This window comes from Capricornis sumatraensis, unplaced genomic scaffold (genome assembly GCF_032405125.1).
Source record: "Capricornis sumatraensis isolate serow.1 unplaced genomic scaffold, serow.2 scaffold3, whole genome shotgun sequence".
In the NCBI taxonomy this organism is placed as follows: Eukaryota; Metazoa; Chordata; class Mammalia; order Artiodactyla; family Bovidae; genus Capricornis; species Capricornis sumatraensis.
This window is the reverse complement of record NW_027184614.1, coordinates 2,792,652-2,812,277: the sequence shown is the minus strand read 5'-3', so window position 1 is coordinate 2,812,277 and position 19,626 is coordinate 2,792,652.

Below are 19,626 nucleotides of genomic sequence, written 5' to 3'. Positions count from 1 at the left end.
CCATGGTTATCATACCAATACGTGGCTACAGTTACAGGTACCATGAGATAGGGCGGACGTTTTAAAACCATGAAAGAGCAAACTTTATATTGAGGAGTTAAACAGGATGAAAGCATACATTGTTCACAAGACACTACATGGGGTCCACCTGTATAATTCAATTGTATGTTAAGTCTTTCAGAATCATTAGTGAAAAGAAAAACATAAGGAGAGGGTAGACAAGCTAAAATAGAGTAAATAGAGGTATTTTTTGGTCGGATTAAAATAATAGGGGCGGTAGCCGCAAGGGCTCTCCAAATTTCTGGCTGCCAAAAGGTTTTACCTCTAGTTATATAAGACAGCATAGGGGGAACAAATTGGTTATGATGCCGTCTGGTGGCAACTAACGGCCAAGAAATTGAATATTCTTTCCAATTATCCAATCTATTGATAAAGTCATCGTCAGACTCAGGGTCTTGACCTGGATTTGGGTTGCTCCAGTCCTGAATCGCACAATTTCTTCCTCCCGGCATATTGTAATCTACTCTCGAATTATAAATACAAGATTTCCAAATCGGATATCCTGAATGATCATCTATAGTTTTCCAAATAACATCTGAGGGAGCAACATCATCACAATTTGGATATTCTGATGGAGTTTTGAGAGACAAAGACTTATAGGGGCCAAGGACCCCAGGCATACGGGCTCGTAATATCCAAGCAGACCGATCCCCTATAGATGCAAATTTAGAGGTTGGGGAATCTGTCATAACTGCTTTTGTGGAGGCTCCAATGCATCCTGTCTTGGTAAAGAAGTCTCCTGTAAGGCCAGGAGGAAAATTAAAGCAGACAGGAAAATCATCTGCTAGTCCTTTAAAGGTATAATTGAAATTAATAGGGTATTGGTCTTTTGTATAGGAAGTATAAGATCCTCCCAAAAGGCGAGGCTGGTCTGTACTAACTCGTATGGGGTCACTGTTCCAAGTAACAACTTGGAAAGTTGGAGGATCCGGGAGAAACGCCCAATATTTGGTTGGAATGGGAGCAGCGCTTACCTGGCAAGAGAGCAAGGCAAGCATGGCAATAAACACCTTTTCAGGAGAGACTGACGATCCCTGTAGGGTAGCTATCCCCTGTGCCTGGCGACAGAGAGCTTTAATCTGTCCCCAGGTGGGCAAGGAGGCTTGTTGGGTTGACTGAGCTGGGCGTCCTAATGGATTCCTGCGAGGCAAAAAATCAGGGGGTGCAATATCCTGTATCTGAAGTCGTGACATCTGTCCAGTGGGTGGCTCCGATCCGCGCCTATCCGGGATCTCCAATGTCAGCTGTCCTGGGGTCAGCGGCGTTTCCCGTGCTGGCGGAGGGAGCGGGGGAAGAGGGAGTTTCTTCCTTTTTAGAGATCGCGGTGGCGGGGGATTCTGGTATCCGGGGAGCTGAGACATGGCGAATTAGTCTGTCTGGAACCCAAATCGGAGCGTCCGCGTCCTGTGGAAAAACACAAGCATACCCTCGCCCATTGGTTAATAAGGGGTCAGGACCTTTCCATTGTCCGGAAAGAAGGTCCCTCCATTTTACTAATGGTTTTGCATTCAATTGCTCTGGGCACCAATGGCGAAGCATTGCAGTGTTTCCGGATGAATCAGCATTTAAGTTATTTATTACGAAAAGAGCATGTTGCAAAATCTGATGGGGGGAACTATATTTAAATTCCCCTTCTTTTAGTTTTTGAATATGGATTTTCAGTGTTTGATGTGCTCTTTCCACAATGGCTTGTCCTTGTGGGTTATAAGGGATGCCGGTGTTATGTTTAATTTGAAATCTTGTACAGAATTGCTGAAAAGATTTAGAAGTGTAAGCAGGAGCATTATCAGTTTTTAAAGCTTTTGGCAAGCCCAGATAGGAAAAGCATGTAAAAAGATGTTGTATTACATCTTTAACTGCTTCCCCTGTACGAGCAGTGGCAATAATAACATGAGAGAAGGTATCTACAGTTACATGAACAAAAGACAGTTTTCCAAATGAAGAGACATGGGTTACATCCATTTGCCAGAGTGCATTAGGTTTGAGACCGCGAGGGTTAACTCCCAGAGGCAAAGCATTCACGGTAGTAGGACAATGTGAACAAGAACGAACAATCTCTCGGGCAGATTCTCGAGGAATTTGAAACTGGTATCGTAAGGCAGTGGCATTTTGGTGATGAAGTGAGTGAGAAGCTCGAGCTTCTTCAAAAACAGAAGCCACTGAAATCCTGGTTAACGAATCTGCCAATTCATTGAGAGCATTTAAAGGGCCAGGCAGGCCGGAATGAGCCCGAATGTGGCCGATAAAGAACGCCCGATTTCTTTTCCATATTTGCTGCTGCAGTTTAGTTAACAAATGGAAGATAGCAGTTTTGTTTTCAGGCAAAACTGCAGTCTCAATGTGTGGAAACAGCCTGACCACATACTGAGAGTCAGAATAAAGGTTAAATTCTTTCTCCGCAAACATAACAAAGGCCTCAATAACAGCTGTGATTTCAGCCCTTTGAGCTGAAGTTTCTTGTGTTTCCAAAAGTTTTTGATGATCTCTTGTGACTATAGAGGCTCTACCGTTAGCCGATCCATCAGTAAAGACTACCTGAGCATCTGAAATAGGGAACTGTTTACACCGGACAGGAAAAATAACTGGATGGTTAGACATAAAATTTAGTAAAACATGCGAGGGTAAATGATGCAAAATTTGACCACAGTAATTCCCTATGGCAATCTGCCAGTCTTCATCAAACATTAAAAGAGCATCAAGCTGCTCCTTATTATATGGAATTACAATCTCTGATGGCTCTTTACCAAACAATTCAATGCTCCGCTTCCTTCCTTTTAGCATTAATGTGGCAATTAAACCAGGATAAGAAGCCACGACTTTTTTAGCTTGGGTAGGAAGATGGATCCATTCTAAAGGGCCGCGTTGCCACAGAACTCCCGTAGGCGCCGTTGGAGTAGCTAGGCAAAGGAACTGCCACGTCATCGTCAAATCAATTCTTTTTACATAGCTATTTGATAAGGCTGCTTCTACTTTGCCTAGGGCTTCTTGAGCCTCAGCTGTTAATTGTCTTTTTGAGGTTGGATCAGGATCCCCGCGTAAAGTGTTAAAAAGAGGTTTTAATTCGGCAGTGGTTAATTTTAAATATGGTCTAATCCAATTAATATCACCTAAGAGTTTTTGATAATCATTTAAAGTAATAAGATGGTCTTTTCTCAATTGCAGCGGGGTATGAGTCACCGTTTCCGCATTTATGACTCTTCCTAAGTAAGTTATGGGCGGATTGATTTGAATTTTTTCTGGGGCAATTTTTAGGCCTCTGTCTGTCAATGCCTGGGTCAGGTCCTGGAGCACAGTCTGCAGGTGAACTCTATCAGGATGAGCTATTAAAATATCATCCATATAGTGAATCATATACACGTGTTCATATTTAGCCCTAGTATCTTCTAGAGCGGCATTAACAAATTTTTGGCATAAAGTAGGGCTATTTTTCATTCCCTGAGGCAGAACCTTCCACTGAAACCGTAAATAAGGCTGTTTAAGATTTTCTGATGGCAGACTAAAGGCAAATCGCTTTTTATCCTCAGGATTTAAGGGAATAGTGAAAAAACAATCTTGTAAATCAATAACAATTATATTATATCCCTCTGGAACGGCTACTGGGGAAGGGAGCCCAGGCTGTAAGGCCCCCATGTCCTCCATGGTGGCATTAATAGCTCTCAAATCCTGTAAAAGTCGTCATTTACCAGATTTTTTCTTAATGACAAAAATAGGAGTGTTCCAGGGGCTATTGGAGGGCTCAATATGTCCCAATTCTAATTGTTCAAAGATTAATGCTTTAGCTGCCAATAATTTTTCCTTATGCAGAGGCCACTGTTCTACCCACACCGGATCTTGAGATTTCCATGTGATGGGGTCGGCAGCAAAAACAATGGCCTCAATTATAAATTTGGATATCCCAATCCAGCATGTAGCTTGCGAGGAGTTGGGCAAATTGGCTCAATTATTCCTGTCTGTTGTTTACCCAATCCTTTTGATGGATCATAGCCCATCTGCAACATCTGAGAGGTCACTTTATCATCAGGGCTAAAAAGTAACACTCCCATTTGAGATAGCACGTCCCTCCCCCACAGGGTAAGGGGGAGCGAAGGAACGACATAAGGTTGGAAAGTTCCACGGGTATCCTCAAATTGCCAATCTAAAATTTTTGCACTTTTGGCTATTGTGGGGGCTCTTCCTATCCCCACCAAGTTATTTTCAGTAGTATGTGTGGGCCAGGAGCTGGGCCAGTCTTTTCCTGAAATGCAAGAAACATCTGCTCCTGTGTCTAATAACCCCACAATAGACTTGCCATTAATCAGGATAGTCTTCATAGGACGTTTCTGAGTAATTTCTGTTATCCAAAAAACCATATCACTAGACCCAAATCCTTTATCCTGCCTTTCATTTTGAGTAGCTGTGCGCCCAATTGCAGTGTGGTAAGGCAAAAGCAAAAGTTGGGCTATTCTTTGTCCCTGATGTATTTGGAAAGTTTTAGTTGGGGGTGAAATCATTATCTGGATTTCTCCTGTATAATCTGAGTCAATTACTCCAGGGATGATTGTGAGACCTTGCATAGCTAAGGAACTTCTGCCTAGTATAATTCCTACTAAACCTGTTGGTAATGGGCCTTTAACTCCTGTAGGTATTTTTACAGTGGGGCTATCTGGTGTTAATATTGCTGAGGTGGTGGAACTGAGGTCCAGTCCTGCGCTGCCTGGGGTTGCTCTGATGAGTTCTGCGATGGGACGAAGGGAATGAATGGGTTCAGTGAGGCTGCCCCAATTGTTGTCGGGGCCTGAGGCTGGCCCCTCAATCCGTTTCCCGACTGCTGGTCGGGGCCCAAAAAGGCTCCATTTCTATGGAATTGTGACCTACATTCTTTTGCCCAGTGATATCCTTTTTGACAACGAGGGCAGAGAGATCTAGGGAGATTAGTAGGCACAGCCGGGGAGGGAGAATTCGGCAGAGAAGAACCGGCTGCTTTTTGGGGACAAGCTCGCATAAGGTGCCCTTCCCGTCCGCAAGAGAAGCAGGCCTTGGATAAACCAATATTCTGGCCTGGACTACTGGAATGACTCTTTGACGGGTTATTTCTATTTGTAAAAAAGGACTGTACTGCCTGCTGGTAAGAATTTCCCTTTATGGCTGCAGCTATGGCAACGCCCTGCATCATCGCTGGTCCTACATCTGCACATTGCCTGATATAATCTATTATTTCCCCAGTTTTTTTAATAGGACGTAAAATGGCCTGGCAGGTAGAATTAGCATTTTCAAATGCCAGTTGTTTTATCAATATACTAGCTGCCTCAGTGTTGGAAATTACTCTGTTGACTGCCTCTGCAAGTCTTGATATAAAGTCTTCATATGGCTCTTCTGGTTTTTGTTTAACATTTGAGAAGGAAGAGGTAGATTCTTTCCCTTCAGGCAACAAACGCCAAGCCCCAAGGGCGCAGGCGGTTACTTGATCTAAAGTGGTTTTATCTAATCCCATTTGATCTCTAAGTGTTCCAAAATCATTAGTCCCTGCCAACATATTTTTTATAATATATCTTGGGCCATATTTTTGGTTAGCATCAGCCTGTTTTTGGGCTAGATCTTCATATTCAGTTCTCCAAAGTACATATTGACCTCCAGACAGACAAGCTTTAGCGACTGTCTTCCAGTCATGGGGTGTCATCCATCTGCCCGCTAAAGCTTCCACCAATGATACAGTGTACGGGGCTTTAGGCCCATACAAAGCACAAGCCTGTTTGAGTTCTTTAATCATTTTCATTGGAATGGGTTCCCAGTGGGGGGCTGTTCTCCCACCACTTCCACCAAATATTATGGGGAAACAAGCCTCAAGGTGGGGATCAAGTTCATCATCTGGGCTAGAGAAAACTCTTCTTCGGGGAGCTTCTAGTGGAGGCCCCTCACCCTTATAGGGAGGGGGGGGCAAGGGGTGTCCTATGTCACTTTCTTCGTACTTTGGGAATTTTTTATCCGTTCTGTGTTTAGGTCTTACGGATGTTTTATCTGGGGAATCTGGCCTTAAACTCTCAGGTGCATATAATCTGATGGGGGACATTTGTCTTGAGCCTCTGGAAGCAGAAGGCTTAATTAAGGAAATTTCTCTTGAATTTGTGGAAGCAGGTGGTCTGGTTGGGGAAGTTTTTATTAAGCTCTTTGGAGCAGATAATCTAATTGGAGAAGTTTCTCTTAAACTCCTTGGAGCATCTTTATTTAATAAAGACCAGTCCTCATCATAATGATCTTGACTTACTTCCTCTTCCAAATCTTCCTCATCTGAAAGCTGCTCTTTTTTGTCATCTCTATCTATTACCTTTTCTTGGGCAGTCATTGCAGCTATCATTTGACTCAACTGCCGATAGTTAGGTGTAGCCTCCTTTTCATCACTCTCCTCTTCGATAGATACCTTTTTCTCTGCACTTTCCTCTTTAAGATGTACCTTTTCAGATTCAGGGGCAGGGTCTAGAGCGTCCCTAATTATATTCCATAAGGAAAAGGCGTCAGTAGGCACCTTTTGTGAGCCATGTTCAGCATGGTAAGTTTTTAGTTGTTTTCCTACTCTCTCCCAGGTGTCTAAGTTAACAGTGCCTTCTTCTGGAAACCAGGGACACTGTTCTTGTACAAAGGAAAAAAATGAATGAATATTGGATTTTTTAACTTTAATTCCTCGTTTAGTTAGTAACTGCAAGATTACTCCTGTAAAAAGCTGTCTTTCTTTTGATTCACTGTTACCCATGTCAGAAAATTAAGTCTTATAGAAAAGTCTACCTCAACAAAAAGGTTTTACCTTTGGCGAGGGGGGTTTTGTTTTCAACCCTAAGATAGCAGGTTTCTTTTCAACCTCTAGAGCACCAGGTTTCTCTTAAACCCTTGAACACTTCCCACTCCTCCTCACCCTGTCTATCCTACAGGGGGGTCCGCGGCACCCTGAGTGGGGTCCTAGCCGTCCCGAACACTCAACACTGGGGGAGTACCCGAAAGTACTCCGGGGGGAGTGATTAAGTCACTCCGGGGGGGAGCAACAGAGAGTGCTCCGGGGGGAGCAACAGAGAGTGCTCCGGGGGGAGCTACAGAGAGTGCTCCGGGGGGAGCTTTTGCTCCGAGGAACCTACCTTCGAATAGCCTGTTCCGGGCGCCACTTGCCGGGGTCCAGCCCCGGTGGATCCAGGGAATTCGAAGGGTGGACAGCGTTGGCGTGGAAAGACTTGTTTATTTATTAATATAAGATTAGATTAAGAAACTGTAGTGCAGTAGGAAGATTAAGTGGAGAAAGAGGGCTGAATAGCTTGGTTTACGCGGAAGACCAATAAAATTCCAGACAAGGAATTTGCACCATCTACGTTGGGCCACCGGTGCCCGCTTGAATATCTAAGGGTGCCTCGCCTTAAGCTCCCTTTCTCGCGGATCTTAATAACCAGGGCAAATAAGTAGACCTGGCGAGCCTCCGCGCCCCAGATGGAAATTCAGCCTGAAATTAAAGTAAAGAGCAGAGGGAAGAAAAGGGAGAGAAAAAGAGAGAGAGAGAGAGACAGGGGGGGAGCCAGATTCCCAAGAAACCAGGCCGAGACTAGTCCGAGAAACTGGTCTGAGAATCTGGTCCCGTCCTTTATTGTTCAGAAGGCCTTTTATACTTTTGATAAAACATGGAGATCAATGGGTAACACAAAGTTATGCAGCGTTAGCAGTCCAGACTCTTATCAAAACCAGGCTTTTCTCTCTGCATACCTAATTGTATACACAAGTCTTAGGTAATTTACATCATCTTCCAACCAAAAGGGCCAATTAACATTTTACAGCCTTTTTTCTGATAAGGGTTTGTCAACCACAAGACTTATTTGTGTTGATCTTCCCAAGGTCTGGTGCCACCCTCGGAAAGCACTAAAGAAAGTTACATTCTTAGACAGCAAGGATACAGCAACTTATAACAAGTAGAGGGAGTGCAGTGATTTATAGCAAAAGAGAAGCAATTAACTCAAAAGTCTAGTGTTGCTAACATCAAAACTACTATGTATCTTTTTCTACATCCTGCTTACATTAACATCCTTCCAGGTGCCTAAAAGATAAAGAATAAGGAGGTCTGGCAGCAATCCTTGAGTCAACAGTGAAAACCCTCTACCAATATAATTTTTAACTCTTTAGAAAAGGCTCTGTATCTTTAAGATGCTTTTAAGCTTTGTGCCTCCCGCGGTTGGGGGGCTGTAAGCAATTCACAAGCTGTAAGCTTTGTGCCTCTCGCGGTTGGGGGGCTGTAAGCAATTCACAAGCTGTAAGAGGTCTGGGGAACCTGTTAGGCAGACTAGAGAGCTATCAGAGGGGTTTAACTGAAACATCCCTTTCAAATGCAGAAGACTAAAACCCTGAATTGACTTTTTTCCAGAGAATATCAGAAAAGTGGAAAAGCAGAGCACAAAAGCCAGCAGATTTTTGCTGGGGTACATGCTTAGGAATATCCAGAGGGGTCCCTGAAGTCTGAGCACGCCTTGCGTATGTCAGCTTCCTTCCTCATGACCTTGTCACGGGCGGGATTCCTCACACTGGCTTCCGGCAGGGTATGGTGGTGAACTTCTTGAGTTGCAGCAAGGCTGTGAAAGACCCTTTCGAAGTTCCAGAGGTAAGGTGTCATTAGTCTCCAGACGCCTCATCGGAAATAGGCCTCATCTCGCCTGGAAGGGAGAACTTCCTGGATTTTCTCGAGTTGCGGCAGGTGTTCTCGAGTTACGACGGGGACCTCAGGGACCCGCCCTGGTGGCCTCAGGAGAGGCCAGTCCCTATGCGAGTTGCTAGGGGGCCTCTCGGGATTCCTCTCCCGTCGATACCGGGGCCAAAAACCTTGTGTGTAGTCAGGGCCGGAACCGAGGATTCCTCTCAGGGGCTGACATGGATCTTTGGGTACTTCTGGAGTCTCCCCAGGGGAGTCAGGCCTCGTCTCGAGTGGGGGCATGCACGTGCACTTTCCTTCCAGGCTGTAACAGCAATGTCACGCTACCTGTCGCGTGGATCAAATGATCTGTGGTTTTCCCTCGAGGCTTTCCCACAGGGCTGTCCCACGTGCCACCGTGGTGTGAGTCGATCCTCGGCGTGAAAGATGAGCCAGTGCAGGGCAAAGAGGTTCCTCTGGAATGGACTGAGACATCTGGGGGACTCTTGGAATGGTGGTACGACCATGGAGTTCCTCTCGCCTTTCCTGTTGAGAGTGCCTCCTCTTGAGATGCGACGGGAACGCCGGGAATACTTTCCCGTTGAAAGCAGGGAAAGGATCCCTCATCTCGAGCTACGAGGGGGAAACGGGGCTCCTCTGGATGTGGGCGGGACCATCGTGCTTCCTCTCGAGTGGAGACGGGTATGGCGGTGAACTTCTTGAGTTGCAGCAAGGGTGTGAAAGACCCTTTCGAAGTTCCAGAGGTTAGGTGTCATTAGTCTCCAGAGGCCTCATCGGAAATAGGCCTCATCTCGCCTGGAAGGGAGAACTTCCTGGATTTTCTCGAGTTGCGGCAGGTGTTCTCGAGTTACGACGGGGACCTCAGGGACCCGCCCTGGTGGCCTCAGGAGAGGCCAGTCCCCATGCGAGTTGCTAGGGGGCCTCTCGGGATTCCTCTCCCGTCGATACCGGGGCCAAAAACCTTGTGTGGAATCAGGGCCGGAACCGAGGATTCCTCTCAGGGGCTGACATGGATCCTTGGGTACTTCTGGAGTCTCCCCAGGGGAATCAGGCCTCGTCTCGAGTGGGGGCATGCACGTGCGCTTTCCTTCCAGCCTGTAGCAGCAATGTCACGCTTCCCTTCGCGTGGATCAAAGGATCTGTGGTTTTCCCTCGAGGCTTTCCCTCGAGGCTTTCCCACAGGGCTGTCCCACGTGCCACCGTGGTGTGAGTCGATCCTGGCGTGAAAGATGAGCCAGTGCAGGGCAAAGAGGTTCCTCTGGAATGGACTGAGACATCTGGGGGACTCTTGGAATGGTGGTACGACCATGGAGTTCCTCTCGCCTTTCCTGTTGAGAGTGCCTCCTCTTGAGATGCGACCGGAACGCCGGGAATTATTTCCCGTTGAAAGCAGGGAAAGGATCCCTCATCTCGAGCTACGAGGGGGAAACGGGGCTCCTCTGGATGTGGGCGGACCATCGGGCTTCCTCTCGAGTCGAGACGGGTATGGCGGTGAACTTCTTGAGTTGCAGCAAGGGTGTGAAAGACCCTTTCGAAGTTCCAGAGGTTAGGTGTCATTAGTCTCCAGACGCCTCATCGGAAATAGGCCTCATCTCGCCTGGAAGGGAGAACTTCCTGGATTTTCTCGAGTTGCGGCAGGTGTTCTCGAGTTACGACGGGGACCTCAGGGACCCGCCCTGGTGGCCTCAGGAGAGGCCAGTCCCCATGCGAGTTGCTAGGGGGCCTCTCGGGATTCCTCTCCCGTCGATACCGGGGCCAAAAACCTTGTGTGGAGTCAGGGCCGGAACCGAGGATTCCTCTCAGGGGCTGACATGGATCTTTGGGTACTTCTGGAGTCTCCCCAGGGGAGTCAGGCCTCGTCTCGAGTGGGGGCATGCACGTGTGATTTCCTTCCAGGCTGTAGCAGCAATGTCACGCTTCCCGTCGCGTGGATCAAAGGATCTGTGGTTTTCCCTCGAGGCTTTCCCACAGGGCTGTCCCACGTGCCACCGTGGTGTGAGTCGATCCTCGGCGTGAAAGATGAGCCAGTGCAGGGCAAAGAGGTTCCTCTGGAATGGACTGAGACATCTGGGGGACTCTTGGAATGGTGGTACGACCATGGAGTTCCTCTCGCCTTTCCTGTTGAGAGTGCCTCCTCTTGAGATGCGACGGGAACGCCGGGAATTCTTTCCCGTTGAAAGCAGGGAAAGGATCCCTCATCTCGAGCTACGAGGGGGAAACGGGGCTCCTCTGGATGTGGGCGGGACCATCGTGCTTCCTCTCGAGTCGAGACGGGTATGGCGGTGAACTTCTTGAGTTGCAGCAAGGGTGTGAAAGACCCTTTAGAAGTTCCAGAGGTTAGGTGTCATTAGTCTCCAGACGCCTCATCGGAAATAGGCCTAATCTCGCCTGGAAGGGAGAACTTCCTGGATTTTCTCGAGTTGCGGCAGCTGTTCTGGAGTTACGACGGGGACCTCAGGGACCCGCACTGGTGGCCTCAGGAGAGGTCAGTCCCCATGCGAGTTGCTAGGGGGCCTCTCGGGATTCCTCTCCCGTCGATACCGGGGCCAAAAACCTTGTGTGGAGTCAGGGCCGGAACCGAGGATTCCTCTCAGGGGCTGACATGGATCTTTGGGTACTTCTGGAGTCTCCCCAGGGGAGTCAGGCCTCGTCTCGAGTGGGGGCATGCACGTGCGCTTTCCTTCCAGGCTGTAGCAGCAATGTCACGATTCCCATCGCGTGGATCAAAGGATCTGTGGTTTTCCCTCGAGGCTTTCTCACAGGGCTGTCGCACGTGCCACTGTGGTGTGAGTCGATCCTCGGCGTGAAAGATGAGCCAGTGCAGGGCAAAGAGGTTCCTCTGGAATGGACTGAGACATCTGGGGGACTCTTGGAATGGTGGTACGACCATGGAGTTCCTCTCTCCTTTCCTGTTGAGAGTGCCTCCTCTTGAGATGCGACGGGAACGCCGGGAATTCTTTCCCGTTGAAAGCAGGGAAAGGATCCCTCATCTTGATCTACGAGGAGGAAACGGGGCTCCTCTGGATGTGGGCGGGACCATCGTGCTTCATCTCGAGTGGAGACGGGTATGGCGGTGAACTTCTTGAGTTGCAGCAAGGGTGTGAAAGACCCTTTCGAAGTTCCAGAGGTTAGGTGTCATTAGTCTCCAGACGCCTCATCGGAAATAGGCCTCATCTCGCCTGGAAGGGAGAACTTCCTGGATTTTCTCGAGTTGCGGCAGGTGTTCTCGAGTTACGACGGTGACCTCAGGGACCCGCCCTGGTGGCCTCAGGAGAGGCCAGTCCCCATGCGAGGTGCTAGGGGACCTCTTGGGATTCCTCTCCCGTCAATTCCGGGGCCAAAAACCTTGTGTGTAGTCAGGGCCGGAACCGAGGATTCCTCTCAGGGGCTGACATGGATCTTTGGGTACTTCTGGAGTCTCCCCAGGGGAGTCAGGCCTCGTCTCGAGTGGGGGCATGCACGTGCGCTTTTCTTCCAGGCTGTAGCAGCAATGTCACGCTTCCCGTGGCGTGGATTTAAGGATCTGTGGTTTTCCCTCGAGGCTTTCCCTCGAGGCTTTCCCACAGGGCTCTCCCACGTGCCACCGTGGTGTGAGTCGATCCTCGGCGTGAAAGATGAGCCAGTGCAGGGCAAAGAGGTTCCTCTGGAATGGACTGAGACATCTGGGGGACTCTTGGAATGGTGGTACGACCATGGAGTTCCTCTCGCCTTTCCTGTTGAGAGTGCCTCCTCTTGAGATGCGACTGGAACGCCGGGAATTCTTTCCCGTTGAAAGCAGGGAAAGGATCCCTCATCTCGAGCTACGAGGGGGAAACGGGGCTCCTCTGGATTTGGGAGGGACCATCGTGCTTCCTCGCGAGTGGAGACGGGTATGGCGGTGAACTTCTTGAGTTGCAGCAAGGGTGTGAAAGACCCTTTCGAAGTTCCAGAGGTTAAGTGTCATTAGTCTCCAGACGCCTCATCGGAAATAGGCCTCATCTAGCCTGGAAGGGAGAATTTCCTGGATTTTCTCGAGTTGCAGCCGGTGTTCTCGAGTTACGATGGGGACCTCAGGGACCCGCCCTGGTGGCCTCAGGAGAGGCCAGTCCCCAGGCGAGTTGCTAGGGGGCCTCTCGGGATTCCTCTCCCTTCGATACCGGGGCCAAAAACCTTGTGTGGAGTCAGGGCCGGAACCGAGGATTCCTCTCAGGGGCTGACATGGATCTTTGGCTACTTGTGGAGTCTCCACAGGGGAGTCAGGCCTCGTCTCGAGTGGGGGCATGCACGTGTGCTTTCCTTCCAGGCTGTAGCAGTAATGTCACGCTTCCCGTGGCCTGGATCAAAGGATCTGTGGTTTTCCCTCGAGGCTTTCCCTCGAGGCTTTCCCACAGGGCTGTCCCACGTGCCACCGTGGTGTGAGTCGATCCTCGGCGTGAAAGATGAGCCAGTGCAGGGCAAAGAGGTTCCTCTGGAATGGACTGAGACTTCTGGGGGACTCTTAGAATGGTGGTACGACCATGGAGTTCCTCTCGCTTTTCCTGTTGAGAGTGCCTCCTCTTGAGATGCGACGGGAACGCCGGGAATTCTTTCCCGTTGAAAGCAGGGAAAGGATCCCTCATCTCGAGCTACGAGGGGGAAACGGGGATCCTCTGGATGTGGGCGGGACCATCGTGCTTCCTCTCGAGTGGAGACGGGTATGGCGGTGAACTTCTTGAGTCGCAGCAAGGGTGTGAAAGACCCTTTCGAAGTTCCAGAGGTTAGGTGTCATTAGTCTCCAGACGCCTCATCGGAAATAGGCCTCATCTCGCCTGGAAGGGAGAACTTCCTGGATTTTCTCGAGTTGCGGCAGGTGCTCTCGAGTTACGACGGGAACCTCAGGGACCCGCTCTGGTGGCCTCAGGAGAGGCCAGTCCCCATGCGAGTTGCTAGGGGGCCTCTCGGGATTCCTCTCCCGTCGATACCGGGGCCAAAAACTTTGTGTGGAGTCAGGGCCGGAAACGAGGATTCCTCTCAGGGGCTGACATGGATCTTTGGGTACTTCTGGAGTCTCCCCAGGGGAGTCAGGCCTCGTCTCGAGTGGGGGCATGCACGTGCGCTTTCCTTCCAGGCTTTGGCAGCAATGTCACGCTTCCCGTCGCGTGGATCAAAGGATCTGCGGTATTCCCTCGAGGCTTTCCCTCGAGGCTTTCCCACAGGTCTGTCCCACGTGCCACCGTGGTGTGAGTCGATCCTCGGCATGAAAGATGAGCCAGTGCAGGGCAAAGAGGTTCCTCTGGAATGGACTGAGACATCTGGGGGACTCTTGGAATGGTGGTACGACCATGGAGTTCCTCTCGCCTTTCCTGTTGAGAATGCCTCCTCTTGAGATGCGACGGGAATGCCGGGAATTCTTTCCCGTTGAAAGCAGGGAAAGGATCCCTCATCTCGAGCTACGAGGGGGAAACGGGGATCCTCTGGATGTGGGCGGGACCATCGTGCTTCCTCTCGAGTGGAGACGGGTATGGCGGTGAACTTCTTGAGTTGCAGCAAGGGTGTGAAAGACCCTTTCGAAGTTCCAGAGGTTAGGTGTCATTAGTCTCCAGACGCCTCATCGGAAATAGGCCTCATCTCGCCTGGAAGGGAGAACTTCCTGGATTTTCTCGAGTTGCAGCCGGTGTTCTCGAATTACGATGGGGACCTCAGGGACCCGCCCTGGTGGCCTCAGGAGAGGCCAGTCCCCATGCGAGTTGCTAGGGGGCCTCTCGGGATTCCTCTCCCTTCGATACCGGGGCCAAAAACCTTGTGTGGAGTCAGAGCCGGAACCGAGGATTCCTCTCAGGGGCTGACATGGATCTTTGGGTACTTGTGGAGTCTCCCCAGGGGAGTCAGGGCTCGTCTCGAGTGGGGGCATGCACGTGCGCTTTCCTTCCAGGCTGTAGCAGCAATGTCACGCTTCCCGTCGCGTGGATCAAAGGATCTGTGATTTTCCCTCGAGGCATTCCCTCGAGGCTTTCCCACAGGGCTGTCCCACGTGCCACCGTGGTGTGAGTCGATCCTCGGCGTGAAAGATGAGCCAGTGCAGGGCAAAGAGGTTCCTCTGGAATGGACTGAGACATCTGGGGGACTCTTGGAATGGTGGTACGACCATGGAGTTCCTCTCGCCTTTCCTGTTGAGAGTGCCTCCTCTTGAGATGCGACGGGAACGCCGGGAATTCTTTCCCGTTGAAAGCAGGGAAAGGATCCCTCATCTTGATCTACGAGGGGGAAACGGGGCTCCTCTGGATGTGGGCGGGACCATCGTGCTTCCTCTCGAGTGGAGACGGGTATGGCGGTGAACTTCTTGAGTTGCAGCAAGGGTGTGAAAGACCCTTTCGAAGTTCCAGAGGTTAGGTGTCATTAGTCTCCAGACGCCTCATCGGAAATAGGCCTCATCTCGCCTGGAAGGGAGAACTTCCTGGATTTTCTCGAGTTGCGGCAGGTGTTCTCGAGTTACGACGGTGACCTCAGGGACCCGCCCTGGTGGCCTCAGGAGAGGCCAGTCCCCATGCGAGGTGCTAGGGGACCTCTTGGGGTTCCTCTCCCGTCCATTCCGGGGCCAAAAACCTTGTGTGTAGTCAGGGCCGGAACCGAGGATTCCTCTCAGGGGCTGACATGGATCTTTGGGTACTTCTGGAGTCTCCCCAGGGGAGTCAGGCCTCGTCTCGAGTGGGGGCATGCACGTGCGCTTTCCTTCCAGGCTGTAGCAGCAATGTCACGCTTCCGGTCGCGTGGATTAAAGGATCTGTGGTTTTCCCTCGAGGCTTTCCCTCGAGGCTTTCCCACAAGCCTCTCCCACGTGCCACCGTGGTGTGAGTCGATCCTCGGCGTGAAAGATGAGCCAGTGCAGGGCAAAGAGCTTCCTCTCGAATGGACTGAGACATCTGGGGGACTCTTGGAATGGTGGTACGACCATGGAGTTCCTCTCGCCTTTCCTGTTGAGAGTGCCTCCGCTTGAGATGCGACGGGAACGCCGGGAATTCTTTCCCATTGAAAGCAGGGAAAGGATTCCTCATCTCGAGCTACGAGGGGGAAAGGGGGCTCCTCTGGATGTGGGCGGGAGGATCGTGCTTCCTCTCGAGTGGAGACGGGTATGGCGGTGAACTTCTTGAGTTGCAGCAAGGGTGTGAAAGACCCTTTCGAAGTTACAGAGGTTAGGTGTCATTAGTTTCCAGACGCCTCATCGGAAATAGGCCTCATCCTGCCTGGAAGGGAGAACTTCCTGGATTTTCTCGAGTTGCGGCAGGTGTTCTCGAGTTACGACGGGGACCTCAGGGACCCGCCCTGGTGGCCTCAGGAGAGGCCAGTCCCCATGCGAGTTGCTAGGGGGCCTCTCGGGATTCCTCTCCCGTCGATACCCGGGCCAAAAACCTTGTGTGGAGTCAGGGCCGGAACCGAGGATTCCTCTCAGGGGCTGATATGGAACTTTGGGTACTTCTGGAGTCTCGCCAGGGGAGACAGGCCTCATCTCGAGTGGGGGCATGCACGTGCGCTTTCCTTCCAGGCTGTAGCAGAAATGTGACGCTTCCCGAGGCGTGGATCAAAGGATCTGTGGTTTTCCCTCGAGGCTTTCCCTCGAGGCTTTCCCACAGTGCTGTCCCACGTACCACCGTGGTGTGAGTCGATCCTCGGCGTGAAAGATGAGCCAGTGCAGGGCAAAGAGGTTCCTCTGGAATGGACTGAGACACCTGGGGGACTCTTGGAATGGTGGTACGACCATGGAGTTCCTCTCGCCTTTCCTGTTGAGAGTGCCTCCTCTTGAGATGCGATGTGAACGCCGGGAATTCTATCCCGTTGAAAGCAGGGAAAGGACCCCTCATCTCGAGCTACGAGGGGGAAACGGGGCTCCTCTGGATGTGGGCGGGACCATCGTGCTTCCTCTCGAGTGAAGACGGGTATGGCGGTGAACTTCTTGAGTTGCAGCAAGGGTGTGAAAGACCCTTTCGAAGTTCCAGAGGTTAGGTGTCATTAGTCTCCAGACGCCTCATCGGAAATAGGCCTCTTCTCGCCTGGAAGGGAGAACTTCCTGGATTTTCTCGAGTTGCGGCAGGTGTTCTCGAGTTACGACGGGGACCTCAGGGACCCGCCCTGGTGGCCTCAGGAGAGGCCAGTCCCCATGTGAGTTGCTAGGGGGCCTCTCGGGATTCCTCTCCCATCGATACCGGGGCCAAAAACCTTGTGTGGAGTCAGAGCCGGAACCGAGGATTCCTCTCAAGGGCTGATATGGATCATTGGGTACTTCTGGAGTCTCGCCAGGGGAAACAGGCCTCGTCTCGAGTGGGGGCATACACGTGCACTTTCCTTCCAGGCTGTAGCAGCAATGTCACGCTTCCCGTCGCGTTGATCAAAGGATCTGTGGTTTTCCCTCTAGGCTTTCCCTCGAGGCTTTCCCACAGGGCTGTCCCACGTGCCACCGTGGTGTGAGTCGATCCTCGGCGTGAAAGATGAGCCAGTGCAGGGCAAAGAGGTTCCTCTGGAATGGACTGAGACATCTGGCGGACTCTTGAAATGGTGGTACGACCATGCAGTTCCTCTCGCCTTTCCTGTTGAGAGTGCCTCCTCTTGAGATGCGACGGGAACGCCGGGAATTCTTTCCCGTTGAAAGAAGGGAAAGGATCCCTCAACTCGAGCTAGGAGGGGGAAACGGGGCTCCTCTGGATGTGGGCGGGACCATCGTGCTTCCTCTCGAGTGGAGACGGGTATGGCGGTGAACTTCTTGAGTTGCAGCAAGGGTGTGAAAGACCCTTTCGAAGTTCCAGAGGTTAGGTGTCATTAGTCTCCAGACGCCTCATCGGAAATAGGCCTCATCTCGCCTGGAAGGGAGAAATTCCTGGATTTTCTCGAGTTGCGGCAGGTGCTCTCGAGTTACGACGGGGACCTCAGGGACCCGCCCTGATGGCCTCAGGAGAGGCCAGTCCCCATGCGAGTTGCTAGGGGGCCTCTCGGGATTCCTCTCCCATCGATACCGGGGCCAAAAACCTTGTGTGGAGTCAGGGCCGGAAACGAGGATTCCTCTCAGGGGCTGACATGGATCTTTGGGTACTTCTGGAGTCTCCCTAGGGGAGTCAGGCCTCGGCTCGAGTGGGGGCATGCACTTGCGCTTTCCTTCCAGGCTGTAGCAGCAATGTCACGCTTCCCGAGGCGTGGATCAAAGGATCTGTGGTTTTCCCTCGAGGCTTTCCCTCGAGGCTTTCCCACAGGGCTGTCCCTCGTGCCACCGTGGTGTGAGTCGATCCTCGGCGTGAAAGATGAGCCAGTGCAGGGCAAAGAGTTTCCTCTGGAATGGACTGAGACATCTGGGGGACTCTTGGAATGGTGGTGCGACCATGGAGTTCCTCTCGCCTTTCCTGTTGAGAGTGCCTCCTCTTGAGATGCGACGGGAACGCCGGGAATTCTTTCCCGTTGAAAGCAGGGAAAGGATCCCTCATCTCGAGCTCCGAGGGGGAAACGGGGCTCCTCTGGATGTGGGCGGGACCATCGTGCTTCCTCTGGAGTGGAGACGGGTATGGCGGTGAACTTCTTGAGTTGCAGCAAGGGTGTGAAAGACCCTTTCGAAGTTCCAGAGGTTAGGTGTCATTAGTCTCCAGACGCCTCATCGGAAATAGGCCTCATCTCGCCTGGAAGGGAGAACTTCCTGGATTTTCTCGAGTTGCGGCAGGTGTTCTCGAGTTACGACGGGGACCTCAGGGACCCGCCCTGGTGCCCTCAGGAGAGGCCAGTCCCCATGCGAGTTGCTAGGGGGCCTCTCGGGATTCCTCTCCCATCGATACCGGGGCCAAAAACCTTGTGTGGAGTCAGGGCCCAAACCGAGGATTCCTCTCAGGGGCTTATATGGATCTTTGGGTACTTCTGGAGTCTCGCCAGGGGAGACAGGCCTCGTCTCGAGTGGGGGCATGCACGTGCACTTTCCTTCCAGGCTGTAGCAGCAATGTGACGCTTCCCGTCGCGTGGATCAAAGGATCTGTGGTTTTCCCTCGAGGCTTTCCCTCGAGGCTTTCCCACAGGGCTGTCCCACGTGCCACCGTGGTGTGAGTCGATCCTCGGCGTGAAAGATGAGCCAGTGCAGGGCAAAGAGGTTCCTCTGGAATGGACTGAGACATCTGGGGGACTCTTGGAATGGTGGTAGGACCATGGAGTTCCTCTCGCCTTTCCTGTTGAGAGTGCCTCCACTTGAGATGCGACGGGAACACCGGGAATTCTTTCCCGTTGAAAGCAGGGAAAGGATCCCTCATCTCGAGCTACGAGGGGGAAACGGGGATCCTCTGGATGTGGGCGGGACCATCGTGCTTCCTCTCGAGTGGAGACGGGTATGGCGGTGAACTTCTTGAGTCGCAGCAAGGGTGTGAAAGACCCTTTCGAATTTCCAGAGGTTAGGTGTCATTAGTCTCCAGACGCCTAATCGGAAATACGCCTCATCTCGCCTGGAAGGGAGAACTTCCTGGAATTTCTCGAGTTGGGGCAGGTGCTCTCGAGTTACGACGGGAACCTCAGGGACCCGCCCTGGTGGCCTCAGGAGAGGCCAGTCCCCATGCGAGTTGCTAGGGTGCCTCTCGGGATTCCTCTCCCGTCGATACCGGGGCCGAAAACTTTGTGTGGAGTCAGGGCCGGAACCGAGGATTCCTCTCAGGGGCTGACATGGATCTTTGGGTACTTCTGGAGTCTCCCCAGGGGAGTCAGGCCTCGTCTCGAGTGGGGGCATGCACGTGCGCTTTCCTTCCAGGCTGTAGCAGCAATGTCACGCTTCCTGACTCGTGGATCAAAGGATCTGCGGTATTCCCTCGAGGCTTTCCCTCGAGGCTTTCCCACAGGGCTGTCCCACGTGCCACCGTGGTGTGAGTCGATCCTCGGCATGAAAGATGAGCCAGTGCAGGGCAAAGAGGTTCCTCTGGAATGGACTGAGACATCTGGGGGACTCTTGGAATGGT